Below are 14,791 nucleotides of genomic sequence, written 5' to 3'. Positions count from 1 at the left end.
ATCAGCTTCAATAGGTTATTAGATGTTGGTTATTCCCTGGTTCAGCACACTATAAAATGCTAAGTTATGACATGTGGAGATGCCTTCCTCTTATTAGATCAGCTTAATCAGTTTATATGGAGCAGAATATACTCCCCACTTGGCTACGGGGGACCCTGGACTTTATCCATACCAGATGCCCTACAGAGTGGCTAGTTTCTGTGATCTGAAAATCCTGAGAAGAGAGGATCATTGTGTGGAGAAGATGGATCATAAATGGGGAAACAAAAGTGGAGATTTACTCCAAGAAGGCTTTGAAGTATTCATCAGAGAATGGAACTCTCTTTCCTAACTCTTATGATATCTATTAGGATAAAGAAAGTAGAAGTTGACTGCCCTGTCAGTAGCTTACAATTCACGATACATGTTTCAAAGAGACAGAGTATATATTGAATACACAGGAAGCAAATTATGAAGGAATAAGCTTCTTGTCAAGTACAGAGAGTAGTACTAAATTTTAATAAACTCATGGACGGATGTTAGAAATTTGGACTTAGAATACATGTTTTAACTCAAGAACCTGCTGAAGTTATGGGCAACAGTCTGCTGTTTGGTGTTATACAAAGAATTCTGGGAGGGATATTAACTAAAACATGGCATATCCATTATACTAATGCACATTTAATGAGTCAGAAATTTCTACCTAATTTTTAAAAATTGAAACACATGCAAGTTTTTAGTGCATTCAAATATCTGTAGACTATACGTGTGGATCGTATGAGTTGTCATGTTTTTGAAGTAGACACAAGGATGGCAGTGATTAAGTTTTCTGATGTTATATGAAGATCGCTCAATTACTGCTGTGGAGCATTGCAAGTCAACTTCGTACATACATCACCATAACTTCTGCAGTAACCTGCCCTATATATACCTGTAAGTGATTCAGCATGAACATAGTGTTAATCAATTAAAAGTAAGTTTTATCTGCCCCCCCCCCAAAAAAAAAAAAAAAAAAACGCTTAATATGATACATTTAGTTACTACAATGCTTCTGAAAAGGTTCATTTACCTTTAAAGTAAACATGATTTGCTATGAATATAAACTTGAATTATTGTGTACTGCTATAGGATAAGCTATTAAGACAATTGAAGTAAGATTAGTGTAGATAGTTTTTGGTTTGATCCCATGTATACATGTACATCACACAATGTTGTAATTAAACTCTATGTACTCTTAACATAAACTTTCTTAAATGTGAATATATTAAAATGTGTACCATGGAATGGAACCTGAATATACCACCTACTGTTAAGAAGAAGTGTGATGTTGCCAGTAAAAGTTCATGTTGTCAGACAGTTGATCAGCTGTTTGTAGAATAGCATAGAAAATGCAGGTGTCATAATGGTTTATCATCCAATAACTTAATATAGAAATAAATAGCTGAAATATGAATACATTCATTATATCCAGTACAAATTGACTTTTTTTCACACACACAACTATAACAATTAAAAAATATCCTCCTTTTTTTGCACAGTCATTCCTCTTGTTTCACAGTTGAAATGGATAATTTTTTTCCAATTTAGCTTGTAGAGGTTGACTTGTTACTCAAAATCTCTAAATATCTACTAAGATCTCTCAAGGTTATTGATATCAACAGAGAAACAGGTCCTGATATATAAATTTGTCTGCTGGAATTTTATATTTTGGAAACTGATGGCATTAAAGGTGATAAAGGGTCTACAGATAGGTATATCAAAAGAAGCAGAATGAAATAGGATTGTTAAAATTTCTTATTTACATAACCCTTTTGTGATACCATCATAGTGTTTATTAAGAAATAATATGCTGACAGCAGATTTTAATCAATTATAAATCGGGACAAAGTGTCTGGGCCTACCTGTGATTCTTCTGTTGGTTATGTAATTTGTGGTTTATAGTGACGTAGGCAAAGATAAGATTGATTTTAAAAAAAAAAGTCAGACATGTTTTATATATTTAATATTTGATTATCTGATGTACGGTGCAGGGCTGAACCTGTGAAGTCATCAAGTCTGTAATTTAGGGTGTCCCTGTAGTAATCTCTCTGATTATGTGACTTTGCCTAGGTACAATATTTGTACATACTACGGTATAATTGTTTAATTTTGTAGGGCTAATACTTTGTGGTTACCACAGCATATGATAGTTACTAAGGATTAAATTTTGCACATGTCTATACATTTGTATCCATGTATACATGCTTATAATGTAGCTTTCTTTACAATCTGATTCAATCTCTGCTAACTGTTGGTTGGGTATTAAATTTTGTGCTACCTTTATGACTGAATATAGCAAAATTAAATTCCCCACAAATATTACCAAATATACAGTATTCAAGTCACAGTTGTGACTTACATTTCAATCAATATGTGTAATGCACATTTATAATTTCCTATTCACCTTATAAGGCAATCAGTTAATAATTCTTTTAATGAGTCACAAGTTATTCATATGATATACATATATGAGAATCTTAAAAGCTATATATTGGCCAGTCTGAGTTGTTTTACAAGACAATGTTGTAGCTAAAAAAGGATTTTTCTACAGAGATGTACTTTTCATTTTGGAATGTGAATAAAACCTAGAGGGTCAACATTTCATAGGTACCAGCTATAAGATATTTCAATATCAATGACTTCATGATATATTAGTTGCCATCATCTTTACATTATATATAAGACCATGATATCAATATAGTCAAACAGGTGCTCTAATGGTTCATTGCCTTGTGTAACTAAGTTGGCATCCTGGCTGTTTCCTAAAAAATATGAATTTATTCTAACTGCACTCTCCTTTGGAAAAAACCTATCATGAAGGTTTGTTTTGATCACAATCTCAGTTGTATATGAAGCTGAGTAAGCATGAATCATTTAGAAGTAATTAGTATTCGAGTTTTTTGGTATGTAAACTAGAATTTTAAAAATTCTTGAAAGAAAATAATCACAAAACTATCTCTTAACCTCGTTTCTCAAGTAAGATCTCTTTTCACTGTAATTTGATATGTAGATGTCTGACCCCAAACTTAACTAGATATATGTATTTTGTAACTTAATCTTTATCAAACCAAATGAAGTATAGGTGTCTTGAAAAATAATATCTAAAGGAAAGAGAACAACTTTTGTGGAGTTAAGATACCCATTAAAAGCCTTGTCACTATCTTTTGATCGATTTCTTCTTAAGATTTATAATTTTCATTAAAAATGACAGTTGTAAGAATTTTTAAGTGTAAGAGTGATGTTAGATATGCCCTTCCAGCTACCCAGGGAGAGGGGGGAAGTGATTTAAGTTTTTTTTATGTTAAACAGTGCTGAAGCACAACCTGAATTTTCAGTTAAGGCTGTAGTATTGGTTACAATCAAATCATTCCTGCAAGTTTTATGGAGTTATATATTTTTTAATTGATAAAAAAAATTCTTCAGTGAGTAGACCAAGTAACAATAGGGTCACATGGACATTTAGTATAAATGAAATCACTTGTACAGGATGTCTCGTATAACTGTAGGTATGCAGTGATTCTAAATTACTATAACTATAAATTGCTAATGATTACATGTATGATTCAGCCTGCTGATTGAGCAGGGAAAGATCAAATTCTGTCCTCCATATGAATATAACAGTTCCTTATTGTTATTACAGTTACTGGGAAAATGATTGTTATAAGAGAAAACAATTAACAGCCTTTAATATTTTGATGTATACTTGCTGATAATAGGATCAATTCTTATCTTTGTAATCATTGGAAAAAACAAGCACTTGTTACAAAAGTTTTAAATATAATACTGTATGTACAAAGACTGGTAATATGATGAGGTCACCTAGATCTACTTCTGTAAAGAAGAAATAACAACAAGCACCATTTTATAGCCCTATATTGACAGTAACAAATTATATCTACTTTGATATTAGTCCAAAGCCATGTACTCATTTCCAGAAATACTTCAATTTTATGTTTTTTAACAATAAAGTTGAAAAGGACTCATTAAAATAAATAGTAGATTGATCACTGTTAATGATAAAACTTGTGACATAATTTGCAAGATATGTATATTGCTATAATATTGTACAACAATTACACTGTCATTTGTGTACATATGTACTTTAATATAAGTTATATCTCTATGCAAAAATTGTGGTTGTAGTCAATTAAAGAAGACAAAGTAATGATGTATACGTACAGATTTGTGACCATAATATCTGATATATGACAATAAGATTAAGGCTGTTAATGCTTTAAGACATGTCTAGCCAGAAGTTGTAAAGCTGACATTAACATTACTAATTTAACTTTTAATCTGTGCTTCATGTAATATTTAATATTGATTGTTTAACCTGCATAATAGTAAAGGGGGGGGGGGGGGGAAGGGGCAACATGCATTGCGGTTTTTCTCTCTATCGATCAAATGTCTTTAGTTTCTACAGAAAAACCTTGAACCTTTTGCGTGAAATCTCTTAAAACTGAAGGGAACAGGCTTAACTATGAGTAAGGATTTATGAACGGCCATATAGTTAAGCTTGGAATTACAAGTATGAAGTGCACACAGGTCCACATCTGGTCTCTCTGATAAGCTTATAATACTTAAGTATTTGATCGCTTGACACACCAGTCAATCACATTTTAAAATATTCATTCATACAAATGTATTTCCGAAGGGCACATGTTAGAGAATTATGAACATGTATCTGAGCTGTTATAATTACCTGTGTTAGCGATGTAGTTTTATATAGCCGGAGGACCAAGACAGACAAAGGTTTTACAGACACAACTTGTATATAAACCACAAGTGTAAATAAAGGTGATCACAGGATTAAGTGTCTGGGCTTGACCAGTTCTCTCTGGTCATTTGGTCGATATATGGGCATTTTATTGCATATTTTACTTTGTACCTGTCCATTAAACACACTTTGTACAACAGGATAAACCAGTGAACAGTTAATTTTGAATCTTATCAACCTACATTGTTACATTTGGATTAGAAAGCTTTTAAATTGGTAGCTCTTATTAATGTTTTATGTATAAACGGTCCTTACTTAAAATCTTAAGGAAAGTATAAATGAATTGAAGTTACAATTCATTTTCCAACCCATTATGATTATAGTGATGGCTTCACATGAAATTGTGAGTTACATTACACCTACTGAAATATCATTAGGAACTATGGGGGCCTATTTATAAGAATTAAAAGAAAAAAATTTCTATTGAAAGGTTAAAAATTAATTTACAGAAAACTGCACCTACAGAGGTGTGTTTAGGTGCAGAATCTGATCAGGTAAATGGTTGCACAGAGGTAGCATTGTAATATATCTGAAATTTAGTGTGCTGCACGCTTTAAACTTGACAACATTACTTTGTCAAATCAGCAAAAAAGGTTTTTTTGTGAAATAGTCACAAATAGGTTAGGTAATCATGATTTTATTGAATTTGCTCCTTTCATACTGCATTAAATATAGTTCAATGATAAGGAAATATGTATTGATAAAGTCATTGTGATTTGAATTCATTTGTTGCAGACGTATAGAGTTTTAGATTGTGCTGCAGTGGTATACGCTGCAGACGTATATGCTGCAGAGGTCTACCTCTGTTGTCAGATCTTAACATGGGATAGGTTGATACTTTTTGTGCACGTTTGATTTACTGTCAAAGAAAAGGATGATACATGTCCCTCTCCCTCTAAAATCAAATTAGAAGAATGAAGGAGAAGTGTATTTTAATTATCTGCAGGTTACCTTGGACTTGTACATGTTAACATTTCGTTTGTTTCCGTAATACTATATATCTATTAATCCCATGTGGTGAAAGCCAACTATCGGCCCTGACATAAAATCATGGTCCATACTTCAATGTTGGATTTACAGGGCATCTGAATATTTTGGGAGTCTAATAGGATTGGCTTCATATTGATAACTAAATTATGAGTTCAGCAACGATATTAAAATTTCAATATTGCTAACCAACAGGATGTGTTTGTTTGGTATGTTGTTTTTGTGTGACTATACCAGTTGTACTATATCAAAACTAGATTTGTAAACTTGTTAACCTTGTATGCTGCAGTTGGCCATAGCTTTTGTTGATCTTTAAGTTTTTGACCCTAATGTTTGTGCTGTGGTTGCCCTTATATTGTCTTTTATTGGCCCCACTGTTTTTGGCTGTATTTGTCCATGTATAGGTCTTTTGTTGCCTATACCATGGTTTTTAGTTGATCCCAATGTTTGTGCTGTGGTTGCCCTTACATTGGTGTTTAGTTGACCCCAATGTTTGTGCTGTGGTTGCCCTTACATTGGTGTTTAGTTGACCCCAATGTTTGTGCTGTGGTTGCCGTTACATTGGTGTTTAGTTGATCCCAATGTTTGTACTGTGGTTGCCCTTACATTGGTGTTTAGTTGACCCCAATGTTTGTGCTGTGGTTGCCCTTACATTGGTGTTTAGTTGACCCCAATGTTTGTACTGTGGTTGCCCTTACATTGGTGTTTAGTTGACCCCAATGTTTGTGCTGTGGTTGCCCTTACATTGGTGTTTAGTTGACCCCAATGTTTGTGCTGTGGTTGCCCTTACATTGGTGTTTAGTTGATCCCAATGTTTGTGCTGTGGTTGCCCTTACATTGGTGTTTAGTTGACCATAATGTTTGTACTGTGGTTGCCCTTACATTGGTGTTTAGTTGACCCCAATGTTTGTACTGTGGTTGCCCTTACATTGGTGTTTAGTTGATCCCAATGTTTGTGCTGTGGTTGCCCTTACATTGGTGTTTAGTTGATCCCAATGTTTGTACTGTGGTTGCCCTTACATTGGTGTTTAGTTGATCCCAATGTTTGTACTGTGGTTGCCCTTACATTGGTGTTTAGTTGATCCCAATGTTTGTACTGTGGTTGCCCTTACATTGGTGTTTAGTTGATCCCAATGTTTGTGCTGTGGTTGCCCTTACATTGGTGTTTAGTTGACCCCAATGTTTGTGCTGTGGTTGCCCTTACATTGGTGTTTAGTTGATCCCAATGTTTGTACTGTGGTTGCCCTTACATTGGTGTTTAGTTGACCCCAATGTTTGTACTGTGGTTGCCCTTACATTGGTGTTTAGTTGATCCCAATGTTTGTACTGTGGTTGCCCTTACATTGGACTTTAGTTGACCATAATGTTTGAAATGTGGTTACCCTAATACAGTATTTTTTACCCTAATGTTCGACCACGTATTGTTATATTGCATTGGTCTTTTATTAACTCTTAATGTTTATGCTGTTCTTACACTTGATTCATTGTTCTGTTGTTGATTCTATTATTTCTGCTGTGGATGACCTGATATTTGTGATGTGGTCAGGCTGGTGGTTGTGCGTGATAGTAGGGTAGTTTGTGGTGAAAACATAGACCAATGAAAGAGGATGTAAGTGTGGATACAAGATGATAACCACAAATTGGAGCGAGGTTCCTTAGTGACACATTGCATGTAAAGATAACCACAAGCTGGGATAAACATCCTTAATGTACCCCACTCAAATAACGTGATGTACTAAGAGACCTGGACCAAGGAAGAGGTGTGAATATTGCTTTGATGATATAAACAGTTTTAATTATCAAATTATGGTAAGGATTGCTCACAAGATGGAAAGATAAAAAGATGGAAGTTGACATAATCATGTTGGACTCCTACCAACTAATCTACAGCTGACTATAGTGGAAGAGAAGACTGGCCAAAAGACCAGTATCTTAAGCTTTGTCAATGAAAAATAAACCTGCATAAAATTAGTTAATGTTTGTCATTTAAACTAGGAATAGTTAGCTTTTCTCAGGGGGAGGGGGTGTTGGCAGGGCAGCTTAAGTTAGGTGGTGGCCTTATTTTGCTTATTACCTGATAATAAAACAAAATTTGGTAGTGATTCTGTTATAATGCAGTAAAAAGGGCAGGCTTATTTCCAAACCTGGGCTTATCATGGATTAAATCTGCTGTCAGTACTGTGATCTATTATGCTTTATTCAGATATTCTACCCGTACAAATTCATTCCTAAACATTAGAGCTTGTAGGATAGATTTGTTTTAACTTGTAGTTAAACAGCCAGATTATTCATGAAAATGTTTGATGTTGTAGGCTAGGTTGTGACATTCCATGATAAATAAAACGAGGTCCACAACGTTAGTTATTGACCTGAGAATGTAATTTTAGTAAAATGGTTTTGGGTTGTATAAGATTAGTTGTTACGTACTTATGACCAGGTGAAATTTAAATATTAGAGATTTGATCTGTATTCAGAAAAAATTCTGATACTTCAGCATGCTTTCAAATGTTATCAACGCTTTTTTCTGGTAACTAGTTGAAATCATATAACAGAGTGATAAGGTAATATTTAGACCTTGAAAATAAAATTTGAATTATTTAAAAAAAAAATTAAGGTAATATGGAATTATAGGATTTATCATTGGAACAAAGAATGTGTTTTGAACACAGAATTTGAGAATTTAGACCCAGGTCAATACTCAAGGAAAAGGTGAGAGAAATAAAGGCTTGGTAGAGAGGGATCAGAAAACAACAACAAAATACCAACATGTCAAAGAAAGATTTTTATGGAGACTCCTGAAAAAGTACACGGAGAAAGTAAGACCAGATGTTAGGGAAGAGTAACCGTTTTCTGCTTCATTGATGACACTGACTGTGTGAACTTTGGTTAATCCAAGCAATGCCACATTCTCAAATGAGAATAAGGTATACAACAACACAACCAACAGGCAAACTAAAGAGCATAAAACATGTCCAGCTTCTTACAGCACAAAGAAGTATGAGATTTCTTATTGAGATCACTATGACGACTGTAAAACTTACCAATAATTTTTGTCTGTACTGATGATTAATTTTCACAAATTTCTGAGCATTTCCCTTACTGTTAAAGTCACCCTTAGTATTTCTGACCCTCCAGAATGTACAGTGTATAGGCCAGAACTACTTTTTGACAGATGAATATTTTACACATTTATCATTGAATCCTTCAACCTCTAAGAAATCTGAACTGATCCTACCGATATTCCAGAATAAACAGGAAAAGATCTGGGGTAGATTTCATTTGGAAACAATGCCAGTATTCTTCATTTGATGTGTGTTCCGAGTGTTGAAAGATCACAGAAAAAATCAAACATGATATGATCTAGATTTAAACCCTCCTAAAAACACAATACACCTAGTGTATTAACTAATTGATACCTGAAATAATGAGCAGACAAGTGATACTGGAAGTTCACATGTACTTGGTAACAGATTCACAGACAGGTGGGTGCTATAACAACTAACAGGTGCTTACAAGTGCAATTAATTTCTGATAAGATTTTAATTTGATGATTATACACAAACATAAATTATATAGTATACTAAGGCTTACAGTGGAGTTAGCAATAAATTCAAATCTAATTTAATATTTTCTGTTTACAAGTACTTTATACTTAATTTAATTGGTGTGATAAGCCTGTCTACAAGTACTTATTACTTAAAAAAACATAGGATAACTGATGTTATATGGTTTTTACATAATATTAATGTCAAATAACCTTATATTGTGTACAAAATTGATTTTGTAGTTTTACCAGATTATCCTTCTTTCGATCAAATCTATTTCAAAGCTTTTTTGGCTCTGCCCCAGGTGCATGTAGAAATGAGTATGTACGTCTACTGTGCTTTCTTTATCTCCCTGCTGTAACCTTGTGAATATTGCATGTTGATGTTGTAAACCCAGTACATGCCAATGCTGTAAATCTGTGTCTGGTGATGAAGTTCTTATTCATCCTGTATGATATTGCTGTAACCATGTGAATATTACATGCTGTATGCTGACCCTACTAATTCTGTTATCATGTATGTTGTGTGCTGAAACTTTAACTCTGTGAATGCTGTATGCTGATGCTGTAACTCTGCTAATGCTGTAATCCTGTATGATGACACAAACTTTGCTAATGCTGTAATCCTGTATGATGTCACTAACTTTGCTAATGCTGTTGTCCTTTATGTTGAGTGTAATTCTGTTAATGCTGTAATCCAGTATACTGATCCTGTAATCATGATAATGCTGTAGTCTGTATGCTGATGCTGTAACTCTGTTAATGCTGAAGTCTGTATGCTGATGCTGTAATTCTGTTAAAGTTGTTGTCTGTATGCTGATGCTGTAACTCTGCTGATGCTGTAGTCTGTATGCTGACGCTGTAACTCTGCTGATGCTGTAGTCTGTATGCTGATGGTGTAATTCTGTTGATGCTGTAGTCTGTATGCTGACGCTGTAACTCTGCTGATGCTGTAGTCTGTATGCTGACGCTGTAACTCTGCTGATGCTGTAGTCTGTATGCTGATGGTGTAATTCTGTTGATGCTGTAGTCTGTATGCTGACGCTGTAACTCTGCTGATGCTGTAGTCTGTATGCTGATGGTGTAATTCTGTTGATGCTGTAGTCTGTATGCTGACGCTGTAACTCTGCTGATGCTGTAGTCTGTATGCTGATGGTGTAACTCTGTTGATGCTGTAGTCTGTATGCTGATGGTGTAACTCTGTTAATGCTGTAGTCTGTTTGCTGAAGCTGTAACTCTGTTAATGCTGTAGTCTTCTATCATGATACTGTAACCCTGCCAGTATTGTAGCCCTGTATGCTATAGTTGTACATTTTTTACTTTGCTGTTTATATCTTCCTGTATGTATTGTAATCCATTGCTCTCAGTTTGCTGATGCTGTTTTTTGGTGTAAGCTGTTTGCTAATACACAGGTGAATAATTCCTAATTTTTGTGTTAATTTAATAAGGGCACCTGTCAATGATAGCCATCAGTGGAGTTTCCACACATGCTACATTACTCCCTTACTCTTGCACAGCCTGGAGTTACTGTTATCAACCAACAATCCAGCCATGAAAATCAGTTGATTTATTTCTACTTATCCACTTGAGAATAGATTTATTATGGTGTTCACGTAATGGTGCCTATCTAATTGTGCCCATCGTGGTATACTTTGTATATATGTCAGACTTAAAACTCTGACCCCCTCCCACCCCTATGTAATGAGAATACAGGTAATTGGAATAACTCTAAGACCTCGTTACACCACCATATTTAACACTTGACTTCAATTAAAGAATTAACGTTTCACATCTATGTCTTTGACAGACGATCGCAGGATGTATGATGTTTTAGTCTTTGTTAGGGTTATACATTGTTGACGGAGAGATTTTAAATATCATGTTTCACTTTAATTAAATTTGTGTGCTCATGATTTGTTTCTAATGGTCTGATGTTAAATGTAGCTTCCAACTATACTGATGTATAGTGTAGAGGTATGATTGTAACAGACCTGACAAAAATCGTGGGAAGCAGTCATTAGGGAACAGAAATTAACAATATTTACATACTTTATCACTTGAAGTATGATCTGTCCCCGATTAAGTACTTGTATGTACTTAAGTGATTATCTACAATTCCTCATACAGTGTTCTTGTTGATTAATGTGGAAAATGGGTGTGATAGATCGTCATTTTGTTTATACTTAATTAACATATCTTAATTAACTTACACCTCAAAATTATTTGCCAATTACTTCTTTTCGACCATCAGAAGAAAAATTTACAATTATGCATCAATTTTGAAATGAGATACTTTTTAAAGTGATATCATATACAGTGTATATGGTATCAAGGATGTTTGCTGTGTTGTTATGGTTGTGTTCTTTTGTAAGACACTTCACTCTAATTGCTTTGGAGGATATACGGCTGAAATCTCCACCTTAAAATGGTCCTGACTGTTCACAGTCGATAATCCTAGCAAACAAACAATGTAACAGTATATGGACAATATGTATGGGGATTTCACTGAAGTCCAAAATGTTGATCAAATTACTGCAATATTTTTTTATATGTTTCCAAGAATTACAATTACTCATTTCATTTATCATGAAGTATGAGTCTAAAATATAAGTGTATGGTATGTAAGGATTACCTGACTTTACTAAAATAGAACAAGTTGACCTATATCTTGATAACACAGCTGATTTGTACCTGGGAATTACATTAATGATACGAAGTACAAAGCCCAAGGCATAGTGTCTTTATCAAGTTGTTTTGTATTGTCAAAAATTCTTGTACAGAAATGCTGTAATCAATCAAATGTATATAATTGTCTCAAAGAAGGTTTGTTTTACGGAATTTTAATGCAGTTGATGAATTGATTACTCTGTAACATGCTAACAGTCATGGTGTCACGCTTGATCGATATAACATCAGGTATTTTAAACATCCAGGTGAATTATCAAACAGTTTATGTCATCTCTATTTTATATATATATTATTCATGTAAAGTTTTTGATGAATGAAAAAAAGATTTTGTCACATGAAAGGAATTCAATCAAATGTACAAGTTGTGTTTAAATTTGGAAATTGTGGTTTGTGTGTTGATGGTAGTGTTGTGGGTTGTGTTGATGGTTGTGTTGAGGGTTGTGTTGATGGTTGATGGTTGTGTTGATGGTTGTGTTGTGGGTTGTGTTGATGGTTGTGTTGAGGGTTGTGTTGATGGTTGAGGGTTGTGTTGATGGTTGTGTTGATGGTTGTGTTGAGGGTTGTGTTGAGGGTTGTGTTGATGTTTGTGTTGAGAGTTGTGTTGATGGTTGTGTTGAGGGTTGTACAGAGGAGGTTTGTCAATGTACAGGGGTAAAAGTGTATATGGCAGGTTTATAAGTATTAAAAGGAATATTGCAGATAGAGAGCAAAGGGAATGATGGAAAATTATCCAATCCCTTGTGAATGCAAAATGATCCACGTGATGGGTATCAGTGGTGTGGAGTAAGACTGGAGTATAGGCAAATTTCAAAGGGATTTTAGGGCATCACCATGTGTAGGTGTTGTACAAGACCTGTGACGTAAAATAGGAGGGGAGAGGGAGTAAGGCTGTGTATGTAGACGAAAGAATTTCAGAAAGTCATTGTTCAAAATAGGTGGTAACCAATGAATTTTTCTTGACTTTTCTATCAAGATAATCAAAAGTTCATATTCCAGTTGTAAGAATGTGAAATTGGGGATGTCCGTTCTTGTACAACTAAATCCATTAATCATCTGTTAGCAAGTGATAGCATATCTGTAAAACCTGGTTCATGTATGTTTCTCTGGGATTTGGATAGGTACTTCATCATATTTAAGAATTAAAAGACTTTCACAAGAAACTTATTTTTAATTCAGGGTTGTATTAACTCTTCGTAGGGTTTATACAACAGAAGTATTTTTGGCTTTATGGTCGTTCATGTGTGCATACATGGGAATCAAGTCATTCACGAAACCCAGGTTGGGTGACTCCAGATCACAAAGTGCGAGGATATTGTCCTTAAATCCCACAACCTCCACAATAGGACATTTCCTGCATACACATCCCATATCTCACAATCATTCGGGCATTTTATGTTCCTATTAAAGAAAATACACACATACAGAGTAGAGGTAGAGTAAGACCCAGATCCATCAATAAATTAGTGGAGTTTGTACGCTATTCAGCAGAAAATGTCATCTAGTATTGCTTGAATAAATTGATTTGTGAAAACTGTCTTTGATTGCCCACACACTCTGTAATTAGGAGATAAGTTTCTTTATCCACCCATGCTTATACTGATAGCTCACTTTGTTCAGACGTTCTACCATCAAAGAGCCTGTAACACCTGCTGGATAAAAAGTCTGTTCCGTAGACAACAACATTAAAGGTGTATTTTAGAGAGCATGCTCTGTTAACTTAAGTACTACTGGTCAGACTACTAGTTAGTACTGGTGAGAGTTACAGGAAGACATTGACATCCTAAAGGCAATATGACAGTATTTATCTAACGTGGAATTAATAAGATAGGCTTATCATTTTTGTATGTATTTAAGGTTCAAGACCTGTTTTCAAGCAATTCATCTCCAACTATTTTAGAGAGCATTTAATGTCACAAGGATGGAAGATTAAGCTTTTGTATGACACTCCCGACCAAATTATTCTGTAACAGGCCCTGGAGGGCAATGCATTATGTCCTCTAACTCAGAGTCAGGTGGTAGGCTTATTACATTGGAAAAATATAGGTTGCTTATGCTACAGCGCAGTTACAAAGTAGAGTGGGCTTATTACCAGACATAAGCCTATTGCCAAGTAAATATATACCTTAATGTCTACAATACATTCTAATCAGTCATAACATTAAAGAAAATTAGACTTAATTAATTTTACAATTGTAAAACAAGTTATTACAAGTTCTACTTAACACTCTTGTTGGCTGAGATGAAGTGTGTGAGTGGTCGTCCTGTGGGAAAAATCAGATTATCTAGGGACATGGCCATTCCAGGAATGGAAACCCGAATCCGTCGATAAAATTTGAATGAGTTACCACTGCTCCGCTCGGCCACAAATCAAAACTTGTTGATAATACATTGTTAATTAATCTTCATTTCTTAATCTAAAACTGTTGGGTAAAGATAACACTAAAGCATAGTTACTAGCATACATCTTGTTATCTGTTTGATGTAAGGAAAAATTCTGTTACCTATCTGAATAATAGATTAAGTGATTGTTCTCACTGCTTTCATGTCTTGATACATCTGACAACTGCTGGACCTTCATTCTGGACTAACAAATTAATACAAGCATTGAATCGGTGTGTACCTTATATGATACTGCATTAAATGCATCATTATAACTTGAAATTTTCATCTAAATGAGGTAGTGGACATGATTGTGTTATTTTATGAAGATCTCCGTGACTTACTGATGACAATTCCTGTAACAGCCCATGAGGTTTCAACTGTTACTGAAGGCAGAG

The sequence above is a fragment of the Ylistrum balloti genome, unplaced genomic scaffold, assembly GCF_031769215.1.
Source record: "Ylistrum balloti isolate Yb309-2 unplaced genomic scaffold, AGI_CSIRO_Ybal_v1 Utg369690, whole genome shotgun sequence".
NCBI classification, from domain to species: domain Eukaryota; kingdom Metazoa; phylum Mollusca; class Bivalvia; order Pectinida; family Pectinidae; genus Ylistrum; species Ylistrum balloti.
The sequence above is the reverse complement of the archived record's forward strand: the minus strand, read 5'-3'. Positions refer to the sequence as shown.